We start from the raw sequence: 10,097 nt of genomic DNA, 5'->3' as shown, positions 1-10,097 counted from the left end.
TTGGTCCCATAGACATGCCCCTTAGTTGAGTACGGGTTGGCGCAAGATCAGCATTGTATTGGTACTGTTTGTAAAAAGCAGCAGCTAATTCTTCCCAAGTATGAACCTTGGTATTTTCCAGCTGGTAGTACCACTCGAGTTGTGTACCCGACAGACTTTCTTGGAAGAAGTGAATCCACAATTTGTTATCTGTTGTATGAGGTTGTATCTTCTTCACATAGGATCTCAGATGTAGTTTCGGGCAAGAAACTCCATCATATTTTGCAAAGACAGGAACTTTGAATTTTGGAGGGATAACAACATCCGAGATGAGCCCTAGATCATTGAAATCTAGGCCAGGTACTTTTTGTATCTCCATAGCTTTCATACGGTCTTCCAGCTGTTGGTATTTGTCATCATCCGGTTCGTCCCCAGAATGATCATTTTCTTCATTTGAAGAGAGAGAGGGTTTAGCAGAACCCTGGTTGCTTTGATTGTCTTCTTGTTCATCATCACCGACTGTTTCAGGGATCGGTGGCTTTTTGAACTTTTTGACTGGGATTTTGATCTTCCTTTTCAGGTGACTCACGCCTACAGATCCTTTGGGCTTCTTTTTCTTCTTGATTATCAGGGCTTTCAGTTCTTGCTGCCCCTTTGCCAATTCCAGAATTGCCACTTGAACTTGGGCATTCTGTGCTTCGAGGTTCTTGATGCTTGTCTCGGATTCCATCTCTTCTGACTGAAATAAACAGCGAGGAGATGAGAAATCCGTCATGTGAACCTGTTATGCAATGTGTATGACTGGATGCCATGTGTATGCAATGTATGAAATGTATATGCAATGTATATGAATGCAATGTATGAAATGTATATGCAATGTATGAAGTGAAATGTGTGTGCAATGTTTTCAAGGATCTTAGAGTTTAGATTTGTTAAAGAAGAAACAAACGTTAGTTAATCAATTTATTTCTTTTTTTTTGCTTCTTTTTCTTTGCCTCATTTGGGCTTACAAGAATAAAATAAATGATCCTTCAGGTCTCCCGTGGACGCTTTCTCTTTGCCCCCAGGAATGTGTTGATCTGCTGTTCTTCTTGAAGCTGTCCGGTGAGCTCCAATATCCTTCTCTCATAGTCTTGACAGTATGATTTGAAGGTGTCTCTTTCCTCTTTGAGTTGAACCCAAGATTTTTGCAACTCTTCTAGGTCAGTTGGCATGTCCGGGTGTAGAATAACTTGAGGTTCATATCCTTCGACCTCTGGTTCAATAGTCACAGGTAGAACAGCGGGATATGGCATAAGGAGTTTCTGAGCATGAGTGCGGACCCATCTGAGGTAGGGTTCCATAGGAATAGAATTCCATTGCCCCAGAGTTTTGCTTTCTATTCTATAGACACTGCCCCATGCATGTATGAACCTTCGTCGGTGTCTATGAGAATCATTCTCGTAATCAAACACAATGCCATGGATAATCATGTCATGAGGACCGTTGCTCCTTGCATATCCGAATTGGCGTAGAGCTAAAGAGGGATTGTAAGTGATGCCTCCTTTGATGCCAAGGAGTGGCACATTAGGGTACTCTCCACAATGATCAATGATAGTAATGTCTCTTTGAAAGAAGTTGTTCCACCGGATATCTGAATGAGACAAAGACATAATCCTGCGAGACCATTGCATTCTTTGTTCATTTCTCAACACTGATCGGGGAAGATGAAATGTAAACCACCTAGCCAGTAGTGGTATACAGCACATGAGAGTTCCTCGTTTCTTCATGGTACGAGTGTGTAGAGAATGTAGAATGTCTCCCAGCAATGTTGGTACCGGGTTACGGATTAGGAAAAGGTTGATGATGTGTACACTTATGAACTGGTCGGGATTTGGGAATAAAACCAACCCATAGATCAAAAGTGCCATAACTTCCTCAAAAGCTGGATAACTTTTGTTTTCTAGCAGTAGTCGAGCCTTTTCCAACAAGAACTTGGCAAGTAAACCCTTAACTCCACTCTTTGTTTCCCAATTGGACTCGATTTCTGATTTTCACAGATGTAAAGCAGCAGCAATGACTTCAGGTTTTGGAATCCTTTCTAAACCAGTGAAAGGTAATTGATTTTGAACAGGCAATCCAATTAGTTCAGAGAATTCTTCCAAAGTGGGTACCAACTGGTAATCAGGAAAGGTAAAGCAATGATGTTCAGGGTCAAAGAACTGGAACAGGACCCGTATCATGTCTTCTTCAAATTTTGAGGTAACCAAATGGAGTAGGTGACCATGCCTTTCGGTGAATTGAACATTCCTGGGGAATTCTGACACTAAGTCTTTTAGTTCAGATGGTACCGTTGAGATGTTGATTCGGATGTAATCTTTGGTGGCGGGAGCCATTACCTGCAAAAACAAAGATAAACTCTTTGATCCTTGAAGTGTTTGGTGCAAAAATGATATGCTTATGAAGCAAACATGTGGCACACAAAAACAAATCAAACAATAGCCTTAGGTTTAAAGGCTTGCATGGAGCTGATAGGTGATACCCTCCCCACTGAAGTTGAGTTGGTTAAAACCTGTCCTAGAATAGTATTCGGGTTCTATGATCCTTGGAAGTAACATCTCAATGCGGCGCTCGAGCGGCCGATCAAAATATTCCTCGAGGATAACTAACTTCGATCAATTTCAAAGCTAGCCACTTAATAGGCCACAAGTCAAGTTCAACTAAAAAGGTTCTAAGACAAATTAGTGTTTAATGACATTTCGGAAGCCTAATATACTCCTTGATCGTTTTCAAGGGACATCAGTATAAACCAAAGTATCGCACTAATGATGACTACCAGATCAACCGTATCGGTACATGCCGTACAGTTTCCTTGGTCTATTGTCATATACTTAAGGTATCTCGAGATTCGGGTTAGAATCTTTCACACAAGCAAAATACCCAAACAAACCTCTGAAAAATAGAGCAATCAAGTCAAACAATTGAAAACATCGAAGTGATCTATTCTCTTAAGGTAACCCATTTTGAAAACATTTTGTTTTTGAAAGTATCTCCCCAGCAGAGTCGCCAGTTCTGTGGACCTCCGTTTTTTAATCCCGGGCCATACCTCTGTTCTGTAGAGATACGTGAACTGACTCTTTTTTATCGCTTAATGCTTTCGCATCTTTGAAAGTTCACAGAGTCGCCACCGACCTTTTATTTTATCCAATTAAGGAAAGGTTTATAAAAGAAACAGAAAAAAGACCTTTAAGAAATTCTGGGTAAGGGGGTAGGTTATACAAAGGGAAGGTGTTAGCACCCTTTGTATCCATGGTTATCCATGGGCTCTTAAGTTTGCTTAGCTCACTTGTTTTTCGATCACTTTTCAATTGCTTTAGAATGCTCATATGTGGTTTCAAATACTTTTGTAAATTGAATTTTGTAATGATCCGTGTGTGGATGTATACAAAATGCTTGTTTATCTTTCGAAAGATGTTTTGAAAAGAACGTTAACTTTGTAATAATCCGTATTTGGATGTATACAAAGTATTGTCTTTTTGAAAGTTTTGTTTTGAAAAACAACAGTGTATGAGAATTTTGTTTGTTTTGATTTGAGCAAGCAAACTAGGAGGTCTACCCTGAGTTGTAAGGTCTTTATCCTATTTCCTTTAAAAATCTATCCTTTCATCGGATATAAACGCAAGGTTCGATTTTGTACTCAAAATAGTAGAATTTTGACTTTGATTTTGAAAAGAATGAGAAAGGGATTACCTGAAGAGGTGCAAGTGTGATTGTGTTTGGATTCAGATATTTTATCTTTGAAGTTAGTGATCTAACGGTTCAATTTTATCTTTGACATACACGCAGTTTATATTTGCTGGAAATTAAAGTGCGGAAATGTAAAGTGCGGAAAGTAAATCTACGCTATTACATCGATTGTGCAGGAAATGTAAACTAGCCTATTTACATGAATTTGACATCCTATACATTTATCTAGGAATTTAAATTGCAAGAAAAATAAAAGGCATGTTTTTGGATTTTTTTATGATTGATTTTAATTATAATTAATGCATGATTAATTAAATTAAAATGAAGAAAAAAGATGAAAATAGATTTAAACCTAGAAATTAAGTTTAAAATATGTACAAAATATTTGTCAATTAATTTTAAAACAAAACTAAATTTTTTGGAATTTTTGGAATTGATTTGAAATTGATTTAAGTTAATTAAAACATAATTATGCAAATAATTATACAAATAATTAAAAGTTAAAGATAAAATTATTCAAAATATGTACAAAATTAGTTTATAATATATAAACAATATTTTATATAAAGAACAATTTTTTTTATGATTTTTTGATTGGTTAGAATAATTAAAAAGCAAATATATAAATATATACTAATTAATTATGCAAAATATTGAAATTTTGAAGAAAAATAAAATATTTTTATTTCAGAAAATAATATATTATTTTAGAAGTCTAAAAATATTTTTTGTGTATTTTTTGGATTTTTAAAACTATTTTTAATTAATTTAACAAAGAAATTAAAATAAAAAATAGAAAAGAAAAGGATACTGATCAGGTGTGGTTGGATTGAGAGTCCATGGTAAGGACTGCTTTGTCTGGCGCGTTGGATGAGCTGGCAGGTGGATCAGAAGGCCCAGATGGTGAGGGACCATGGCACGTGACGTACCTGCAAAACACTGAATCCAAAGTTAATTTAAAAAACACGCGCGCGCCTCCCAACCAATCAGAGGACGCCACGCATCATCTTCAACCTTCAGATGGGCTTTTACACCGTTCATTTGCAGGTGGTGTAAAAACTCCAATCTTTTACACCTGTTAATAATAGCGAATACAAGCAAACAACAACATAAATTTGGCGCGATGCCACCATTTAATTCGTCTTGTTCATGCGAGTTCAATGATGCTATTTAGAACTTCTAATTTTGCCTATTTCAGAAAGCCCTAAATTTTAGGTTATGAACCCTAAAATGGTAACTTCGTGTATAAGCGTCTAAAACTTAATTAAAGTTCCAGAAATGATCTACACACCACACCAAGTCCAAATATATGTCTACATCGTGCTAGATATGCTTGTGTTATGAGATACAAGTCAGTTTTAGTTTGGACAAATCGTGACCTGTATAGCTCGATTCAGTATGGTTTAAGACTTGCAATTGATTGGAATAGCTTCAGTGAAGCTCAGAGATGATTTTTGAATGCTTAGTTTGTATTGAAATTGACTGAAATTAAAAACTCGAATTTGAGTTTTCTTTGAAATTTTTCAAGTGGTTACAAGTGTATTATGAGCAATGCTTTGTTTCTGATTCGTCTCCTCTTGTTGCTGAAGCATGCTAGCCTATTTATAAGCATTGAGTGCTTAGAATTGAAGCTAAGAAGCAACTAGTTGCCTTTGTGGAATTCTTGCATTTTTTATATTAAAAAAGCTTTGAATTATTGACCAAGTCTTCTTGCCTTCAATGCACCTGCCTTGCTCTTCAATTCTCTGCAGAAAGATGAAGATTCCTTGGGTGAGTCATGCTTGGAAGTTAAGCTACCATTTATCCATCCATTTTCCTTTTAATTTTAATCTTAAAATAAGATAAAATCAAGCAAAAAATGAATAAAAATGGTGTGGGCTTAGTCTTGGTCGTGGGAGGCCCATAATATCATGGAAATGATGTTTGAATGCTGAAAACTTGGCCCCATTTGGAAAAAATACATTTTTGAGCAATGTTGATTTCATGCATTTTCCCAAAATTTAGCCAACTTCAACAAGGTGTAAATCCCTCAATTTTTGTCATATGAAGGAGTTCTTGCACTTTTTGAAAACCTCAAAGAGTCCTCTAACCAATGTCTTTGGTCTCATGTCAAAATGATTTTTGATGCTCCTTGTGTGTCCTTTTGAAAAAAGTGTCTTTTTGTTGACTTTGAAAATGACCTGTAATGTCTTTGATCATATTTTTCAAATGGTGAATCCAATGACCATGGGATCAATGGCATTTGAAAGATAATTGAATTTACTTCAAAATAAGCTTTGGTTTGAATTTTTTGGATGAAGGATGAGAGAGTTATGATCAGTCAAAGTTGAGTTGACTTTTTAGGCAAAAACCCTAATTTTGAATCTTAGGGTTTTGTTGATTTTTTATCTTTCCTTGATGAATTATGATCATCCAATGATCAAATGATGAATCCTTTGACAAAATATGGACTTTGACAAAAAAATTCATTTTTGACTGTCTGTTGACTTTTTTGGTCAAACGGGTCGTCTGTTGACTGTTTGAGCTGCTGACGGTGCGTCTGAGTGAATTGAAGTTTGAAAATTTGTATGATGGTACTTTGAGATATATGGATGTGTATGAAATCCATTTGAGCTCTCAAAAACTTGTTTCTCCTGTAAAAACAAGAAAACCCTAGTTAGGGACTGTTTGTGTAGGAGACAGTTAAGCGTACCTGATTTTTGTGCAGTGTTGAGTCTCTGCTAATCGCATGATATTCAGAAGACTTCTAGAACAAAAATCTTGGAATTTTGAATTGTGAAAGATTGATTTGATTGATGGTACAAAACACTGAGAATTGTACTGCCAGCAGTCTGGCTGTCGACTGACTGTTCAGGTATTGACGTAGCAGTTAGAGTGAAAAATCAACAGTCAAAGTTAATTTTCTTTTTTTGTTGTTTTTGTTTTATGTGAAAAATGAAAGTTATTTACATGACTTGTTAAAAACACAGACATAATAAATAACTAATATTTACTGTTACCAGTATAGTCTGAGTTTCCTGATTCTGCGCCTGCAAAAAGATTTTAACTCTGTACCAATTGTGTCCGTACTATTTATCTGTAAATAAATAAATAGCATGTGTGAAGTAATAAACAGTATTTGGCGTTTGCGTAAGAATAAATTCAACTGCAAGCCAAATTACTGTATAAGAAAAATTCTAAAAACTAAGTATTTCATATGTCAGGATATTTGTTGAAATAAAATCCATGATTATATGAGACTCTTAATTTTCAGATTGGAGTTTTCTTGAAAAATAATGTGGGCAAATTTTGGGGTATAACAACCGACAAATGAGACTGTGCTTGATAAACCGGGCCACAACATTCTTGGTGACAGAAGCAAACGAGGCTACCTCTACCCATTTGGTGAAGTAATCAATAGCGACCAGGATAAAACGATGTCCGTTGGAAGCCGTAGGCTTGATTTCTCCAATCTTATCGATGCCCCACATTACAAAAGGCCAAGGAGCCTTCAGAAAGTTTAATGGGACTAGAGGTACATGTACTTTGTCGGCGTATATTTGGCATTTGTGACAAGTTCTGGAGTGATGATGGCAGTCTGTCTCTATGGTAGACCAGTAGTAACCTGCTCTCAAAATATTCTTAGCCATTGTATGTCCACTTGAATGAGTACCAAAGGTACCGTCGTGTATATCTTCCATAATCTGTTCCGCTTCCTTCTTGTTCACACAACGAAGCAGAGTCGAGTCATGATTGCGTTTGTACAGGGTTCTATTACTTAGAAAGAATTTGGCAGCAAATCTTCTTAGAAACTTTCTGTCATTAATGGATGCCCCTTCAGGATACTCCTGAGTTTCGAGATATCTTTTTACTTCATGGAACCATGGTTTTTCTTCCACTCCTTCGGTATTGATCTCGTTGCAATAGGCTGGTTCATCCTGTCTGTAAATGGTTTTCATAGGCGCCTCATTGTCCCACCTGAATTTGAACATAGATGACATGGTAGCTAAAGAATAAGCCAGTTGATTTTCTTCTCGCGGGATATGTTCAAAAGTGATTTCTTCAAAGTAAGGAATCAAATTCAGCACATGTTCTTTGTAAGGAATTAGATTCGGGTGCTTTGTGTCCCATTCTCCTTTAACTTGATAAATTACAAAGGCCGAGTCCCCGTATACCTCCAGGAACTTGATTCTTAGATCGATTGCAACTTTGAGACCCAAAATACATGCTTCGTACTCGGCTATATTGTTAGTGCAGTCGAAACATAGTCTGGCAGTGAATGGTGTATGTCCTCCTGCAGGAGAAATGATCAAAGCTCCGATGCCATTGCCAAGCGCATTAGAGGCTCCATCAAAAACCATAGTCCATCGGGACCCTGGCTCGGGTCCTTCCTCCGGTCCGGGTTGTTCGTAGTCAGTAACTAGCATAATGTCTTCATCTGGGAAGTCAAAGTTCAACGCTTGATAATCATCCACTGCTTAATGAGCCAGATGATCAGCTACCACACTTCCTTTGATCGCCTTTTGCGAAGTGTACTGGATGTCATACTCTGTTAGGATCATTTGCCATCTTGCTATTCTTCCAGAGAGAGCAGATTTTTCGAACACATATTTGATAGGGTCCATTTTGGAGATCAGCAAAGTGGTATGGTTTAGCATATACTGTCTTAGTCGGCGAGCCGCCCATGCCAAGGGACAACAAGTTTTCTCGAACAGTGAGTATCTTGTTTAACAATCGGTAAACTTTTGCTAAGATAGTAGATTGCATGCTCTTTTCGGCCAGACTCGTCATGTTGCCTCAGTACACACCCCATTTAATCTTCTAATACTGTTAGGTACATTATCAGAGGTCTTCCTTCCACTGGTGGTAACAAGATTGATGGTTTTTGAAGATATTCTTTGATCTTGTCAAAGGCTAATTGGCATTTGTCGTTCCATCTTTCCACTTGATCTTTCTTCAACAATTTGAAGATCGGCACACAAGTAGTAGTCATATGGGCAATAAATCTGGTGATGTAGTTTAGACGTCCCAAGAATCCTCTTACTTGTTTCTCAGTACGAGGTATGGGCATTTCTTGAATGGCTTTGACCTTGGAAAGATCAACTTCAATACCCTTGCTGCTGACAATGAAACCTAAGAGTTTACCGGATCTTACTCCAAAGGTACACTCGGATTCAGTCGCAACCTGTACTTCTTGAGTCTGTCAAACACCTTGTGCAGATGACCCAGATGTTCTTCTTCTGTGTTGGACTTTGAAATCATATCATCCACATAAACCTCTATTTCCTGATGAATCATATCATGGAACAGAGCTACCATTGCACGCTGATACGTTGCTCCTGCATTCTTTAAACCAAAGGGCATCACTTTGTAACAAAAGGTTCCCAAGGGTGTTGTGAAGGTTGTCTTCTCCATGTCTTTTGGCGCCGTCTTGATCTGATTGTAACCGGAGAATCCGTCCATAAAGGAAAATACCTTATATTGTGCAGTATTGTCAACTAGTACATCGATGTGAGGTAAAGGGAAATCATCCTTGGAGCTTGCCCGATTTAGATCTCTGTAGTCTACACACATTCTGACTTTCCCGTTTTTTTAGGTACAGGCACGATGTTAGCTATCCATGGAGGATAACTCACAACTTTTAGAAAGCCAGCGTTGAATTGCTTCTCAACCATGTCTTTAATCTTCTTGGACATGTCGGGCCTACTTCTCCGCATCTTCTGCTTAACTGGAGTGCTACCTTCTTTGATCGGCAAGCGATGGACCACAATATCGGTATCGAGACCAGGCATATCTTCATAGGACCAAGCGAATATCTCGACATAGTCTTGTAACATGTGAATCAGTCTTCGCTTGACACTATCTTCTAAACCAGCCCCTATCTTGACTTCTTTCTTTTCTTCGTCACTGCCCAGGTTGATAACCTCAATTGGCTCTTCATGCGGCTATATAGTCCTTTCTTCTTGTTCTAACAGCCTTGCAAGTTCCCTAGGTACTTAACAATCTTCCTCACTTTCGTCCTCAGTTTGGTAGATCGGATTTTCAAAGTCATGACTGGCAATAGCAGAATCGTTATCAACAGGATCCAGAGTGAATGTGAATCTACATTTATTATGTGGGTGTGTGTAAGAACACATAGCTATTTGAAAACGAATAAAGTAAAAAAAAGAAACAAAAAGGATCGCAAAATTTGAATATGCAAATGTCCCATGATTTTATTGAATGAACGTATGATCGTGATATGACAAACTCTTATCAAAAGGACCGGTGTGCCCCGGGCAAGGAACCTGGCTTTAAAGTTCATGGTTCGATAGTACAGGAACCATTTTTATTTTTTGAACATATAAACAAAGAAAACAGGAAATTGCATTTACTCCTGATCAAAGGAGATAACATCTTCGGCTTCCCAGTTG

The sequence above is a fragment of the Vicia villosa genome, unplaced genomic scaffold, assembly GCF_029867415.1.
Source record: "Vicia villosa cultivar HV-30 ecotype Madison, WI unplaced genomic scaffold, Vvil1.0 ctg.003179F_1_1, whole genome shotgun sequence".
Classification (NCBI taxonomy): Eukaryota; Viridiplantae; Streptophyta; class Magnoliopsida; order Fabales; family Fabaceae; genus Vicia; species Vicia villosa.
This window is presented reverse-complemented; position numbering follows the sequence as displayed.